This window comes from Paramormyrops kingsleyae, chromosome 6 (genome assembly GCF_048594095.1).
Source record: "Paramormyrops kingsleyae isolate MSU_618 chromosome 6, PKINGS_0.4, whole genome shotgun sequence".
NCBI classification, from domain to species: domain Eukaryota; kingdom Metazoa; phylum Chordata; class Actinopteri; order Osteoglossiformes; family Mormyridae; genus Paramormyrops; species Paramormyrops kingsleyae.
In genome coordinates, this window is record NC_132802.1 from 31,153,424 (window position 1) to 31,171,493 (window position 18,070).

Genomic DNA, 18,070 nt, shown 5'->3' on the forward strand with positions numbered 1-18,070 from the left:
TGCTGGTTAGCAGATATCCCTGCATTGTGTTACACGGGGCCACCCTGCTACAGCGTATCAATGTCTCTGATCCATCGACTGCACTGTGAGGAAAGAGAGCAAGGGGAAAAGTCACAGAGAGAGAAAAGTCATGTACCTGCTCTCCAAGGAAACGTAATATCATCTGGAAGGACAATGTAACAACTTGCTACACTGAACGCAAACCCCAGTGAGACAGCTATCGCTCTGTGGCCTCCTCTTTCGGATTCCTGTCAGGCTAGTCTATAGATGGTCATTTATGTTGCACCATGCATTTCTTTATACTCATTGCACAAGCAATGAAAGCAAATTGCAGAAAATATAAACTATGTGAATGTTCAAGTTTATGTTCATTGATTGTTTCTCCTGCGTCAATGGAATTTAATCGCCATTGCTCAGCTCTATCAGTTATTTTCAGATATAGTGGGCTGTTTTCTGTGTGTTACGAGAAATGTCCCATTGACTCATTCACTGGGAATCCTGAGCATTCTGAGGATGCAGGACAGCCCACTGTTCCTTCTGCTTCCTGCTGTTGTATTCTTCTTGTTCCTGTAACTCCCAGGGCTGGAGAGGGTCATTCCCATCTGGACTCCACCCATGTGCCTGTGTAGGGAGCAGATTCTCCTCAGGAATGACTCCTTCCGGCAGGAACACACTTTATAAATAACTGCTATTTGAAGGTTACGTTCACTTTCAGTAAACGACAGGAACCTTTAATGACTAATGGAAAGTCCCTAGATAAAAACAATGGAAATAACAAAAACAACTGACAGTACAGATACAGGTTTTCGGCAATAATGCCACTTTTAGAACAAAGATCTATATTTATCACTTGGTTCCAGTCTGAAATAATGACAAAATATCCTGCTTGTTTAAGGTCAAGTATATTAACATACAAAACAGAAAAACAACTACCAGCTAAGCAGAACAATTTCCCCAGCAAGCAGCAATGACACAGAGCAACACTAAACACACTCAGACGTTATATGTACTATCCATGTTTGTTTACTCTGTGTTCTGTAGCATTTCAAGCTAATAGATTCTCATATGGGGATTAATAATATCACTCTATATCAGGGGTCCCCAGCTATTTGTCCCTGAGGTCCAAATAACATCAGCCACACAGAACCAAGGTCCACTGCGTCCAAAAATTCTGTGGGGAAGGTTTTCCAAATGATAAAATTTGTCAGGTCAGGAGATCAATATGCTTTCATCCATAGCAACGTACAGTCAGGGTCAGTCAGTCCCCAACGCAACTGGGGGACAAGGGCCTTGCCCAAGGGCCCAATGGTGAAATCACCCTGTCAATCATGTGACTCTCACCAGTGGCCTTCCAGTCCTGTACATGAACCCTAACACCCAGAGCCACGCACTGTTTATTATCTAAATGTCACGACTGCCTTGGTGAACCTTAGTTGACATGAGGCATGGTAGTAGGTCTGCCTAAGATGCCTGATTCAGTGAACAGTGTGAGGATGACTGAGACTGTGGGCAAAGTGAAGATGAGACGGCCGACCAGGAGTACACTGCAGGGGTACCCAGTGGTAGCAGCCAGCCTGGATCACTGGAGCAGAAGAATGTGTTAGGAGCAGTGAGTAATATGGAGAGTTGGGTCTTGTACTGGCTTGGAGCCTGGAGCGATGCTCACAGCAAGAATCCTGTCTTGTGCAGCTGGGCCCAGAAGCTAGTTAGGATCCTCCCTGCTGTTCATCTGTTTGCAAGGGAAACCTTTCAAAAAGCCCAATTAAACAATGTGGCTTGTAGTATAAGTGATTTACCATCATGGGAAACGTTTGCATGGATACACCTGGCCACTGTCCGTGGTGTGAAAGTCAAAAACATGATTGACCACGTGCTGCAACTAGAGCATCACCTCTACTGGAAAGAGGATGGTTGTACTTCTGATGGTCAAAGAGACACATTTTTCGATGAATGTACCCTGGGAGACGTAAATCTTGACGTGATCCTTTTTTTGGATTCTCCTGAGAACTTAACCACCAATATCAATACCGATACCTTCAAAATCGGTAGCCAGTTAAAACAGACTGAGGAGGATTCTGGGTCCCTGGAGAGCTAATTATCAGAGCTGTTACAGTTATGCAGGGCCTCCAGCGAACAGCACCAGCAAGGGGACAGATTTTTGTGCATGAGCACATATGAAGCAATAATTTTGTGATTTAACTGCAGAATCCATGCAATCCAGGTGTCACATAATCAAGACAGCTATTTCAGACCATGTTTCACCTAAACCCTGGGACAAATCAGTTCTCCACACACTGTGTGTTACTGCAAACCAGCTTGCATTGTATGAGTCTTTCTTACTGCAACGATAAAGCTAAATATATAAAATAAGAAATATATCAAATCCATGCATTCAGTCACTTTGATGAATCAGTGGGAGAGAACAGAAGAGAGACTTGCTTAATACAACACCACTTACTCTCTAGCAAACTGGTGATAAACTACATGTAGAATAGTATAATACTGTAGCATAATACTAACTGTTAAGAGATATGTTGACACATTAAATGTAGAAATACATTAAATCTAGAAATGCACACTGGTATGGCAAAGTAATAATATATCAAGTCCACTATACATGGAGCTGACTAAAGTACAAGCAGTGGCAGTAATGGCCAGGGTTATGAAAGCTGCACAGTGACTGCAGGACAGGTTTTTTGGCTCCAAAACCCTACAGAGTGAACCCCAGCTTAATCCCCTGCCTGGCTGATGATGATCCGCGTGTCTCGGACTATCGCCACTTTCAAAGACGTTGGAGAGAACAAAGGGAACACGAAACTTTGAACATGGCACACTCCAAGCGCTGTAATCTGAGGATGTGGAAGCCCCTTGATATTCAGAGAGGGAGGCATAAAGAAAAGCCAGGATGCGTGGCGTCCGCCCGTCTCACACGGCGCTGCTCCTCTGGTGGCCGGACACAGGATGACGTCGATGCCGCCAGCCCGTCGGTGCGACTGGGCCCATGCTGGGGTCCCTGTCCATTAGCGCCGAGCAGCTGAAACACATTAGAAGCTGATAGTTCTGGCAAATGAGCCAGGGGCCCTGGTCCAGCTGCTGGGGGCTGAGAGATGGGGGACGAGGGGGAAGGGGGGGGTCACATAACAATACCTCCCCAGCTCCAAGGCTGGCACCTGACCAGAATATCACCAGCCAATGGACGAACCATTCTGGGTCGTCGTTTGAGCAAGTCCTGCAATAACCCTGAAGGGAATCCATTTTTAGTTTGTAGGTATAAAGCGCATAGGTGATGTGAATATTAATGATGAATTTTTCTCTCTCCTTTTCTTAAGACGGCTTTACCCAAAGTCATTTTCATAGTGTTTAATATTCCTCAGGCAATTCAAGTCACTGGCACGTCTGTCATTTACTGACAAGTAGCTGTCACACATCCCAGTTTTGGCGGCGTGTATTTTAGACAGTCAGTGCGATGTGATGGCACAGCAGGAACATGGATGGAAGACATTAATGCTTGCTTCTAGGCTATACTGCCTGGTGTGTATCCAATGTGCCCCGAGTCTCTCTCCCTCATACTCACAGACTCACACAGTAATGCTTGCTTCTAGGCTATACTGCCTGGTGTGTATCCAATGTGCCCCGAGTCTCTCTCCCTCATACTCACAGACTCACAGAGTAATGCTTGCTTCTAGGCTATACTGCCTGGTGTGTATCCAATGTGCCCCGAGTCTCTCTCCCTCATACTCACAGACTCACAGAGTAATGCTTGCTTCTAGGCTATACTGCCTGGTGTGTATCCAATGTGCCCCGAGTCTCTCTCCCTCATACTCACAGACTCACAGAGTAATGCTTGCTTCTAGGCTATACTGCCTGGTGTGTATCCAATGTGCCCCGAGTCTCTCTCCCTCATACTCACAGACTCAAAGAGTAATGCTTGCTTCTAGGCTATACTGCGTGGTGTGTATCCAATGTACCCCGAGTCTCTCTCCCTCATACTCACAGACTTACAGAGTAATGCTTGCTTCTAGGCTATACTGCCTGGTGTGTATCCAGTGTGCCCCGAATCTCTCTCCCTCATACTCACAGACTCACAGAGGAATGCTTGCTTCTAGGCTATACTGCGTGGTGTGTATCCAATGTGCCCCGAGTCTCTCTCCCTCATACTCACAGAGTAATGCTTGCTTCTAGGCTATACTGCCTGGTGTGTATCCAATGTGCCCCGAGTCTCTCTCCCTCATACTCACAGACTCACACAGTAATGCTTGCTTCTAGGCTATACTGCCTGGTGTGTATCCAATGTGCCCCAAATCTCTCTCCCTCATACTCACAGACTCACACAGAAATGCTTGCATTGTGCCCCTCTGACCTATAAGAGCGATCTCTTCGGGCTCAGGCTATCCTCCTTGCTTGTAACAGTTTAGCGTTAATAGACTGGAACACAAAAATGACTGGGGAGGGAGAAAGCAACCATAAAATTGATTTTAATAGGGTTATAAAACGTCCCTTGAGCAGTGGAGGGGCATGTGAAGCTTACACTCATGGGATGTCACAGACCTGAACCCTTTCTGCTAACAAGGAATTCTGTGTATTTGTGACGCTAGATAGCCCTGTTTTCACAAGTGGCTGTACTGTCATGCTCATTCTTTGCAATATAGCATTTTTCTCTGGAGTCAAACAAACACAAACATCCAGTGGTGTGTTTCACCTGCAGATGGAGGGGTTCGGGTATTGCATACCCCAAAATGTTTGGGTGATAAGCAACAATGTAAGGGACACTAGAAGAGGGGGACATGGGTGACAGACATTTAATGTGCAGTAGATGTATAACATTCAGATACATTGTTATTTATACATATTGTCACTAATATAAGCATTCTGCTGTGGCATGGAGAAGGTTGGACCAGTGCTGGTCAACCCATTAGGCGCGACCAGCAGTGATCGAAGTCCAAAGGGTGCCCTAATAAGCCTCACCTCCAGAGTCCCCTCAGCCCCCATTACTGCTGACTTAGTAAACCCCCTCCCCCTCTCCACCCCCACCCATCCAACCCAGCACAAGGAGTGAAATTGGGCGGTGAAGCTTGCCTGGGCTTCTGAGTTGGACAGACTGGTGTCATCTACCTAGATATTGAATTGAGGTCCCTCTAAATTATTAAACATTTAAAATGCATTTCTGAAAAACAAAACTAAACATTAAAGTTGAATCAGGAACATCATGCACTAAGCAGCAGAACAGCTGAAGCTTCCATTCCTCTTCCCATCCAAATTCGCCCGGGTGGCCTTATCATCTCTAAAGCAATGTTTCACAGCCCGGTCCTCAGGAACCCCCAGAAGGGCCATGATTTTGCTCCCTACCAATAGCTGGAAGGGAACAAAAACACGGACTGTCTGGGGGTTCCCAAGGACCGGCTTTGCGAAGCACTGATCTAAAGGGGAAGCCCTATGGAAATCCCCACTGTGCAGAATCACAACATCCAGCCCTACCTCATCCTCGCCTGCAGTAACAGTTCATCAAGATAATGACCAGAGATGTGAAGATTAATAAAGTGAGCTACTCTGCAAAAGTAGGGAAAAACAAGTTTTCTGCTCTTTATTCCATTTTCTATGTATGATCAATTGTTTGATTGCTATAAGCATGGAGACGCAGCAGCATGAAGATGTTTGGGCTGTAAAGCCATGTTGAACATGCTTCTTCTTCTCTAAAGCCTATTACAGAAAGGCTTTTTGACTTTGCTTTTGTCTAGCAACACATAATTAACTCATGCAATATTTAATAGGCTCTTCCATTGTACATTATCATTGGATCTACAATAATGTAATGCATATGAGAACAGCTGATGGTTTATCGAGAAATGGCCTGATAATCTTTTTGTATTCTACACAAAAAAATGCATTAAAACAATTTATGCCATTTGGTCTTTTCGCCTTTGATCTTAGGATACATGTCATTGTTAATTTATTTGTAAATATTATCTATTTCTGGATGCATTATATGAAATGCTATATTAACGTTTTTAATAAAATGGAGTTCCTGTAATTTTCTTTCCGTAGTGTCAGTTGGATTTTGAATAAATGCATATATATATATATATATATATAGTGTGCCTGTGTGCTGCAGGCACAGTACCTGCCGCTTTTGTTTCTTGAGGTTTACTGTACTTAGCGATTACCTCAAAAGTAGAACAGAGTTCACGGTGCAGAGAAGCCCGGGTGGCGACGTCTGCGTCACGCTGTGAGTTGTAGCTGAAACCCGGAAAGCCGGCAGTGAGACTCCCTCTGGGTGCAGGCAGCCGGCCCGCAGTGGCCCTGCTCCGTCTCCCTTAGGCACGGCAGGAAGTCTCCCCACCACAAGCTCATTACTAATTCACACCGAGGGCCGGAAGTATCATGGAAACCCCATAAACCAGAGTCACCGGGGAGGAGGGCCTTATTAGCCTTATTCAGAGCCCCCTCCTCGATGTTGTCCATCTCCTCTGACAAATTGAAGAGTGGGGTCCCCGGGGAGTCCAGCCGCCGCTCGGCTGCGATGCGCTCTGCGCGTGGCCAGGAAGTGCCACAGGCTTATGCTCTAATTGTGTGTTAAAGCGCAGTGCCTTCGGCGCGGAGCTGTGTGTGCCGGCATCTTCAGGCCCCACCCACTTGGCCTTAAGAAGATTAACACACAGTTTGGACACGTCTTTGAGAGCTGTTAAAGCCCAGGAAGGGCAAAGCCATCACGTCCTCCTGCACAGAAACAGTCTGTGCGAGGGGGAGGAAGAGGATCCCAAGACAATTACAATGCATCAGAAACCGTGCCTCCGACCTGTTTCTCTGCTGATACCTTTATTTAATATTATAGACCTTTTAGTGGTATTTATAACCTACTAATACCCACAGTAAAACCCATTATGTTAAATGACGGTTCCCAGTGTGTGTGCTGAGGGTCTCTCGTCTCTCCCCTAAACTGCTTGAAGACTTCTCAGGCCTCCTGACATCGAGCCCTCTGACAGTGCGATTCGTACTCTCGGTTAGATAATAACAGACCGGGATGTTGGTCGTGCATTTTTACATTTGAGTTTGATTGTCACTGGAAAAATAAAGTGGCCTGAGAACTAACCATAGAAAAATTAACATTTAAGAAATGTGCAGCAACCTTCACTGGAGATAAATGGAAAAAACAGCAACGCAAACTGTTGTCTGTGGCTGGCGGGGGGCATGTTGGGGTGTGGCAGGGGGCCTGCGCGTGACTGCACTGCGTGACTGCGCTGCGTGACTGCACTGCGTGACTGCACTGCGTCTGCTCGCACCGGAGCACCGCCCCGGGCCATAAGCTGATCACCACACGCGTGCAATACAGAGTCTGCTATCGCACGAGGATGAATGGGCGAGAGAGACAGAGAGAGAGGCTGCATCCTTGAGGCCTGTGGGGGAGGGGGTGTGTGTGTATTGGGGAGGGGGGGAGCAATGATGTGGAGAGGGGGGACGGGAAGCCGGCACTGCTGCCGTCAGAGCGCGTGACACTGATGCTGAGGCTGTGGCAGAGGGGGCTCCTCGACCTGCCAGAGCAGCCTCTCTGAGCTATCTTTACATGCAGTGGAGGGAGGCGGGAACGTGCCGGAACAGCCACGGGAACAGTTATAAAACCGTACTGCATCACAGAAAAAGGCCAAGTCCTCCCAGGCAGAGGAGGCGATGACGCAGATGAGAGCAGTGATGACGCAGCCAGACCCTGAGGTGTATTTTAAGCTTACTCATCATTCATATCCAGTGTCCTGCATGCAGGACCCCCAGACCTGTCATCTGTCACGCCACACAAACAGTACAGGCATGAGCCACACCTTGAAGTGAAATCAACCTTGCTGTGTCTTCTCAGTCACTTTGGTGTCATTTCTCGAATGACTATGAGTGTTTCCAAAATAATTTGTGTAGCCAACACCATAGAGTCACTTGTGCACAACAGGACATAGTTTCTCAATGTTTCACACAAATTGCAGATGTTCCAGGGCTTTCGTGTAAAAGCTCATGTACATTTGGTGGTTTGTGGCTCAGTGGGTTAGTATGTTGTGCCTGTGATCAGAAGGTTGGTGGGTCACATCCCCAAATGGGAGGCGTGATTTCATGCTTGGCCCATAAGCGCAGTTGCTTCTGGGACTGGCTGCCCCTGCTTTCTCACTCGTATATTGCTTTGGTTAACAGAGGCTGCTAAATAACAAAATACATTTTTCCTCATTTGGAATAATTATCTCTTGCTTAAATCTTGATCAAAATGCAGTATAGTTTTCCAGTTCTATAGTATTCCAAGACATAATATAAGTTTATATATGTAAATAATCATGTTGTAAGCATGCAAAACATCATCAAACTTATTTACATTTTATAAATTCCAGTGACACAGCATTGTTGTATCTCTGGTTCCTACAGTAGCTGATGTTTTGCCATTTTGCTATTTTTTGTGTTATACAGTGCTGTACTGCATTTTAAAATCGTTTCATTCAGAAAAGATCTGAAGAACTTACATTTGCTTGTAAGTGAGAGTGTACAAGCAAATGTAATACAGTGTAATACAGAGTCGTGCAATGAAACTGGCTCCTTTGACATAAATAAGTCAGTTTGCTAAAAAATGATCAGCCAGTGACAGTGTGAAAGTGGGAAATGCAGATCAGGTACATACTTACATTGACATTTTGACATTACGTCTGAGTATTTTGCTTTGAATGGAAGATGAAGGTACTTTTCATTTTATTGCCACAGACTAATTCATTGAAAGAATCATTTGCTTGTGAGGCACGGCTGTCTTGGGTTATGCCCTTTTGCGAATTAGCTATACTGTTATGCTGTATCTATGAACTGTTTTGAGAAATGTACTAGTCATGATACATAATGTTACATAAATATGTTTTTTGAAATGTGCCAAAGCTGTTCAGGAAAACAGTCATATTTCAGGACTGATTCCCATTATTCCAAATGCAAACACACACATGCACGTGCACACACACACAAGTTGGTCTTCCTATCTAAATGGGGACCATCCATTCTTTTCTATGGGAAAAACCCTAATCCCAATCACGACACCCTTAACCTCTACCCATCCCTAAACCTTAACCATAAGTAACCAACCCAAATACAAGACTTCTGGAATTTTTATTTTTTTGATTGCATTCACAGATTTTTTATAAAACTGAGGTTATCCCCTACCCAGCCCTAACCTTAACCATAAGTAACCAAACAAAATACAAGACTTTTGACATTTTTAGTTTTTTGATTGTAGTCACAGATTTTTATAAAATTGAGTGTCCCCTTGTGTGGTCTGACAAAATTGGCCCCACAATGTCAAATAATAGGTTTATATCACATTCACAGTGTATTGTTAACATAGTCCACACACACACACGCACACACACACAAACGCACCACAGACACACACACACACACAAATGCACACAGACTTGCCACAGATATTAATATGAACATGGTAGAATGGCCCAGCTACCTGTCCTGACCAAAGGCACACGCTGCTCTGTTTTCCATGCCACACCTAAAGCTGGAAATTAAAGGCAGCCATTAAAGACTGCAGTCATTACAGTGAAACATTCCTTTCATTTACGCTGCACTGCGGCTGCTGTACAGCTCTCCCCTGAGACTCCACTTCACTGTAATGCCATGCTGATTCCATCCAGCCAGATAATGGGCACCTAGTCAGAGTCTGACCGGTCAGTGCCAGTCGCAGCCCCTGCGCTGAGGCCGCACATCATGCCCTGCCACTGTCACTCCCCCCCCCCCCCCCCCCCCAAATTGCTCAGCATATAATTGCGACATGATAGGACAAAACTGGAATTTAATGACTGTTTAATTATTCATTTCTTTCATATGCATGCAATAGAACACCCTTTATTTTTCTTCTGAAAAAGACCTGTCTAATACCTTGGTGTAACATTACATATTTAGTGCTTTGAGTTGAATCGTGAGTTGAATCGTTTCTTATTTTTTAAGTTGGATGTGCGTGAGCTACAGGAAGCATAGGGAGATAGTGTCATCTTTACAGCGAACATGAGAAATCCATTCCTCAGTTGACACACGTCAATGTGGTTGAAGATTCAGCTTTTTTCAGGACCCATTAAAGTCCTGATGGTCGCCGCAGTCTAGATACACGTTACTCTGGCTTCCAGTCCATAAATCACACGGAAATCGTTTTCTCATGGACTCAGTCATTAATAGCTTATTGTTCTAAATGCAACTGATGACACAAAGTTGTATCATAGAAGTATAAAGCGTTATACAGTATGTAGCTTAATTCAGTGTTTACCTGTAAGACATTTTTAATTTATTTAGTTTTTATTTATTATGCTTAGAAGGAATGTAATGTGCAGCTATTAAAGATCTGATAAAAGCTTTGAATGGGGATGCTATTCTGGCTGCCCCGTACCCCAGCCAGACGGCGTCTCGCCCAGACTTAACCGCGAGGCTTCGCTGGTTGGGGAGGAAACATGCCGCCGCAGTGCTGGAGAGGCCATCTGGAGCACGGTGCCCAATCCCAGCGAGACGCTGCGCCAGTGAGCCGCTGACAAGACAGCAGAGGGGGAAGGAGGCGGTGAAGGCAGACCGGCTCTGTCAGTGCTGAGGGAGCCGGAGGGGAGACTAACACTGCAAAGCTGCTCTGCTGCTGCATCCAGCAACACTCGGCTTCTACTTCAGCAAATCTTCATGACAAGGAAGCAAAATGAGGCTGGGGGAGAAGAGGACGAGTCCTGACAGCCAGCTGTGTGCGAACATGCTGAACATACCAGCACAGCTGTCCACATCTGTCCTTGCAGCCTTAGCAGGAAGGCCACAGCTGCTGGCGTGGCGGGGGGCTCTGCAGGAGTGCACATGCGTGGGGCTGGGGTGTGGCGTGGCAGGGGGGGGGTGCAGGGCGTGTTGGGAAGCGGATGCTGCACACAGACGCTGGGCTTGCTGTAAGGCATCCACGCCATGTTGTAAGTAAATAAATAGCAATAGTAGACTGATCCCTTTACATCTTTGTGAAACGTGTACAATTTTACAACAGGAGGGCAGGGAACTATATGGCTGTAAATGTGATGCAGTTTTGTTTTTATCCCTAATAGATAATTTGATTGATGGATGGATGGATGGATATGATCTGATTCCATAGAGTTTCTACAATCCGGTGACCTTCGGTTTGTTTTTATATAAAGTCTGTGATAAAATTCACACTTTGTATTGTTCAGATGGCTTAAACTGTGAGGTTGGATTGTATGCCTGCCCTGGCTGGCAGATTTTGTTTGTTTTCAGTCTTTAGCGAACATAGTAACATAACACGGGAAGCCTAATGATTATGTTCATGAAACGGACATTGTGCAAATAATATGTGCCAGAGCTGGAGACCATTTTTACTCCCGTCTGACCATGCATGCTCACGTCCAAACAAGCGGAAACGCGGGGAATGTGCCGGATGAGTAGCTATGTAATCTTAACGATATTCCCATATACACTTGTGTACATTCATAGTTACTATTCATCCATTTTCCAATCACTGACAATTACATTGATCATTCTAAACTCAGTCCCACTTCCAGAGTGACACAGGATGGATTCACACCAGTTTCACACGCTGGCATATCATTTGTCACTATTTGAAACGCTTCCTGTCTAATTGCTTAATAAGAAGCATCTATCTTGCGGTACTGACACTTGAGGTGGCAGTGTAATGACAGGGGTTTGTCTGTGTCATGCCCTAACCTCTGTGCCATGTGGCAGTGAGCATCACTCACAACATAAAGACGGCTGACATCTCTATCGGTGACGAGTAAAAGGGCTGTTTAAATGGAGGCAGGGGAGGTGGTGGAGAAGCCATGAGCAGTGACTGATTTGAGAGTGAGCTTTGGCAGCGTGCTCTTACCCCGTCTCTCTGCGTGGCAGACATTGCTGCTCCCACCCTTCACAGGAAAAAAATAGAACCTGCCGCGCTACACAAGCCTCGCAGGCACACGCCCTTTCCACTGCAGACACCCAGCTCTCGGCTAAAAGAGACCAATCAGAAAAAGGGATGACGGTCATGTGACAGCCGGTGGGCGTGGCCTGCTGCAGATGCTGGGAGGGGGACTTACACCAAAGTAGCAGCAGCAGTGAGGGATTCCCCTACTGTATTTGTGTACTAGACCACACACTCACCTGCCAGCTGGTGACTTAAAAATGAATCCAGACTCCTAATAGTTTTGCTGGTCCAATGTGCTTTTTTGTGATAGAAGAAAATCTTGCTACTGGACAAGCTTTGGTAAAATTGCATCACTGCAAGTCCTGTAAGTGATGCGGCGTATCTCCAAATCTGCAAAATGGCCGGAAAATTTATCTTACTGAGTTACACGGCGTGACGCTGCTGCTTCGTAACGTGAACCTTCCTGTGGACAGCTGCACTCATTCGGCAGCTTCTGTGTCACATGCCCCTCTCCAGCCCCTCCCCCACACCATGCCCTTCTGTAAGCCCTGGACTGGCTAGACCAGCTTACTCTCTTTTCCAGAACCACCCGAATGTATTAAAGTGATGGGAACTGTTTCAAGTCTGATTCAGATTTTCCGGTTCTCGTAATCACGGTCCAAAGAGAATATGGGCCAGCAGAGAACAGAATAAGGGCTCTTTGCCGCATGTCAGCAAAGAGGTTTCCTGGGTTCCTGGTTAATGATTCTGACAGTGGTCAACGTGTGGATTCGCAATGAGATATTTGCACATCAGTGGCTGGGGTTAAGCGGTTGGGGGGAGCAGTGAGACCGAGAGTGATGGTGTGGTTAGCAGGCACAGGAATACTTGATGGAAGAGACATACTGTAGAGTGTGTGTATATACATCATTTTTTTCCTTTTTCCTTTTATTGAATTACACGCACTAAAATCTGAGCAAAGGATCATACATTCCCTGCCGTTTCCATGGGTTTCTGGTCCATCCTCCTAAACTGAATCCACGTGACAAAGCGATTGCTGCTGTCAGCCGAGAGGCTGAAAAGCAGGACCCATTTCCAGTAACATGTGCATTAGTGACAGCTGTTCATCTGTGGACCTGAGCCAATTACGAACCCAGCAGCCCCCCCCAGGGGAGCAGTATCTCCAGCGTCATATACATGATCAGTTTTCTTGCTCATTCAGATATGGGCATGGCTTCAGGGGGGGGGCAGCCCCCGCCCCAGGCCCCCTCAGCAGAAATCGCTGCCCCTCCTCCGTATTCCAGCTCGTCATTTGGCTTGCAGCTGCCCGGCATCGAGCTGAGTCAGTCAACACTCGAGTGTGAGCTTCACAGATTCGGTGTTTCAGGGTACTGACTGCTGCCCCCGGTGTGCGTGTGTGGGTAGTGCGTTTACAGGGCGCTAGGTTCTGGTGGGCTGCATGGACCCTTGGATGGGAGTCCCGGTAAAGGCACTCCTTCTGTCCCCAGGTGAACGCGCCTGCATTGGTCACCATCCCCCTCTTCGTGGACTTCAGCCGCAGAGGCCTGTGGGACATCGCCGAGCCGCCGTCGGAATGGCCAAACACCGGCCTACACTCTCACGGACGTACACCTGCACAAACGTGTCAGCTGGACAGAAACACACTCACACATGTCTCCAGGGATGTGTACTCAGGGGCTGAACATCGCCAAGCCGAAGCAGTAAGATCATCTTGGGTGGCCCAGCATCATAGCAGGTTAGGTAATTGTCCTTTAATGAAAAAAGGGGGGGGTGACTTCAGACACAGCAAAAACAGGACTGAAAATGAGATTGAACATTCTTTCTCAAGGAGTTACGATTCTCTGGCCTAACTGAGACTAGATATGCGATGAGTATATAAGTGGAGTGAATGAATCTGACCTGGTGAGGTCCCCTGCATGGTCACACCCCTGCAATCATCCCTGCAAACAGCCCAGCACGGCACCCCCTGGTAGGAGAGAGCTTGCTACTGCTGCTGTGAGCCACCCACAGTCCCGGCGTAGTAAACATCTCCCCCTTTGTTTTTATGGAGCCTTCTGCCATAGCCCAAAGAGAGTGACTAATGCCCAATTGTGTAAAAAAACAAAGGAATAATGCAAGAACATGCGGTGTGGCATTGTGTCACAGCTGATTCTCATTAGGAGGAGCACTGCTCAGCCCAGCACACTGCTGCTGCTTTACCGGTATAATCGGGATCAAAGCAAGAACAACACAAAATGATGCTGTGTTTTTAATGACGTTACACAGGTAATGAATACAGTAAGGGTCATAGAAAACATGGCAGATGGGGGTTGGGGGGGATTGTACCCCACAATATTTAATCTGTACAAAACTCTTTCACATTAATTTCCCTGCAGGTGAAGAGGGGAGACCAGGAGATTTAGTATATGTAAATATTCATATATTTAGTAGTGTTGCAGTTTTTTTCTCAAAAGCAAAGCCATGTTTGTCCACATATCATGACTGTTTGCCAGGAAAGGGAAGCAGTGCACAGGAGAATGCAGAATGCTGACATTTAACGGAGCGGCTGAGCATGCTGCATACTGCAGTGTTTTTTTTCACCCCTTAATGGAAACATGACCTCAACTGAGAATAACGGAGAGCCTTATATGGCCGAACAGAGAAGGGCACAAACCTGGCTTGACGTCGGCGCTGACCTAACCTTCCGCAGGAAGGACTTCAGCACCGAATGGCGAGAGCGGCCCCTTTGGGTCATGGCGGCTGGAATGATCAGAATGAGTGCGAGCGGCCCAAGGGGAGTGTGAGCATGGTGAGGGGTCACGTGTGAGGCTCTGTCACGCCTCCCGGGACCCTGTGATTCCCATTGTGATCCGGAGACCGCTGGTGGGGCAGCGTTCAGACAATCAAGCGACTTTTACGTGACGCTCAGCTGGAACTCAGCAGCTGAGTCGCTGGCAGCCACAGGCACATTCCTGACGGCCGCGATGCGATAACGCCAACCCCGTGGCACACCTCCTGTGATCATGTGCCCACCCCCCCGCTAACGTGGAACTCAGCCGACTGCGGCAACAGTCATATGGCTTAACTTTTATAGCCCCCGTGGCTCCCTCGCTATCGCAGAGCGATTCCACACATGATTGCTGGCGACGACGGACACGTGCTGCTGCATTCTGTCCGTCCCGCACCTCTCTTGTGCTCATAGCACCGCCCTGCAGATGGGCTTTCATATCTGCAGCGTGTGGACAGTGTCGCTGCTGAATTATCTGAGCTACAACGTGACCAGCCAGCCGGCAAGTAAACCAGAACTTCATCAGAATTCCCTCCTGTTGGTTTTTCCTGGAATTCCATTTACACTCAAACAAAAACCCGGAGCTGGCAGGCGATTATAAATACGGAGCCGGGACAGAGACGACTTGCCTTATTTGGTTATCAAAGGTGCTGCAATGTAAACAGCGGCGTGACAGTGGCCGGGGCCTACCGAAGAACGTCTGGGCCCGTTTCCAAGGAGACGCGACTCCCCGCACCTGCACTTATTACTCTTCCACAGTGAGGGCCGTCGCCTGGTATCATGTGACACCGCAGTTCTCATTAACCTCTCATCAGGAGGAGTGCTTCCACGCATTTCACAGCCCCTGCAGCCAGGGGGCACCCACTGTGGCCAGCATTACCGCCACTGATAACGGTGGTAATAATAATAACGCTGACATGAATAATGCAAGCCGCACATGCACACTCGTGCGCAGTAGCGCTCATTTGGAGACACTTAAAAAATAATGTCTATAAACCATATTCCGAGCTCCCCATCCTTGTAATGTAGCTACTACCACTGAAATAGAGCCCGCGCACAATAATCGGGAATGAAATTCAGTGTCTTGGCTTATCCCCATGCTTATTCGCCATTAGCGAAATACCAGTCGAATTAAGCTGGGCGGGGCCGTGATTGGCACTGAAGCCCCCATCCCTGTTTTTCTACAGTCAGCTGCCCGAATCAATAGTCTATGTAACAGTTTAATGACACTTGCCGCTTTTCATTTTATAATATTTAGCGCCAGAGCCGCCCGTAGCAAGTTCGGTCGGTAGCTTTGTCCTGCTTTGGCGGCTGTGAGCCTTTGAGTGATGTGCAGCTGTGTGTCTGTGTAACAACGGAGTGTTATTGTAGTGATGTGCAGCTATGCGTCTGTGTAACAGCGGAGTGTAATTGTAGTGATGTGCAGCTGTGTGTCTGTGTAACAGCGGAGTGTTATTGTAGTGATGTGCAGCTGTGTGTCTGTGTAACAGCGGAGTGTTATTGTAGTAATGTGCAGCTGTGCGTCTGTGTAACAGCGGAGTGTTGTTGTAGTGATGTGCAGCTGTGTGTCTGTGTAACAGCAGAGTGTTATTGTAGTGATGTGCAGCTGTGTGCCTGTGTAACAGCGGAGTGTTATTGTAGTGATGTGCAGCTGTGTGTCTGTGTAACAGTGCAGTGTTATTGTACGATGGCAGGCAACACAATAAGTCACCTTTTAGGACATCACTGGAAACTGTAGAGATTGTTGTTCTCATCTGTTCTCACAGCAGTCACGTTTTTCGGCTAGAGATACGACCAGATGTGAGCGATCAGGTGCAGAAGGGCATGTGAGCACAAAAGGCCGTTGTGAATGTGACCGGAGCAGGTGACCAGTGGGGCGTACTGGTGACAGGCTGGTGTCAGGTGAATGTGTAAACCACGGATTTGCAAAACCCCACCCCATGTCACACTTTCAGAGTCACACACTGAATTTGACTGGCACCTTTCATGCATATTGCTTTTAGAGTCTTCATACAGTACATAGCTCCTCACTGTTATATAATATCCATCCATCTGTCTTACATAACTGCATATGCGGTGGAGGGTGACGACCAGCCTGGAGCCCATCCCAGTAAAGACAGAGTGTGAGGTAGGGGACACCCTGTACAGGATGCCAGTCCATCACAGCTCTATTTATAACAGTCTAACATATTTATATAACTAGATAGTACTAAAAAACGGCTAGTACTATCGGCCTATACAGGGTAATGATGAAAAAGCTACACATATTTTGTTTTCATTATTCACTGATATTCTCTATAAATGTTTATCATGTTTATTGTGCATTATAAATGCTTTATGAAGCTCTCATCTATAATGCACTGTAGATACCTGCATAATGCAGTACAAAGCATCCTTAATGCTTATAGTAACAATTATAATGCATTATGAAGGTATCTGTAGTATATTATAGATGAAAGCTATGTTGGAGCTTATGAAGTATTGTAGTGCCGGACAAATCGAAGTATTGCAGCGATGGCGAGGAGACAAGGCAAGATGGTTTGACATAAAGCTCCTCTTTACTTGTCTTTAAAAGGACCATACACAAGCAAGAAGAACACTCCGACACCACATGGCATGGAAACATGGGAAGGTCCCATAATGGACTGGAGGGCTCACACACAGTAGGTCATTACACAATGGCTAGAGACAAGCGAAGATCAGGCAAGGACTGAGTACAGACACAGGTGAGGGCACATGTGACAATTGGGTGCACGGCACAACAACTATTTACACTAACAAATACATACAGGGGCCATGTACAGGACATACACAGGGCTATGTACAGGACATACACAGGGCTATGTCCAACCCAATACTGGGACACGGACTAAATACTGTACTAAAAACTAGCCAGAAATAACAGGACACAGGTGATCACAATCAGGAATTGACACGAGGTAACGAGGGGGCGTGGCACACACGAGGATCGTACGGAGCTGGGCGTGACACTTGGAGCCATCTCACTGGCGCTACAGTATTATAATCAACATTATAATGCCTTATAACTGTCAATAGGAGATGCTGTAATGCTTTATTAAGTCTTATATCGACCATTACAATGCATAATGAATCCAGTATAAAGGACAATGCTTTAAATGAAGTGTTACCCATGCTAAATTGGAGTGACTAGGCATATCTTATAGCTTATCCTGATTGTATCTGATAAAAAGTGGAATTGATAATTAGAATGAGCTGTTGCTATGTGTCAGTTTGAAGATGAGGGTTTAAGGAACGCTTGATATTTTTGCTGGTAACAAACTGGCTGGAAGCTACACCCTCCCTTCACATCCATTTTTTTTGTCAATTAACGGATGCATTGTTATAGATCACATCGTTAGATCAGTATTATACCATTATTG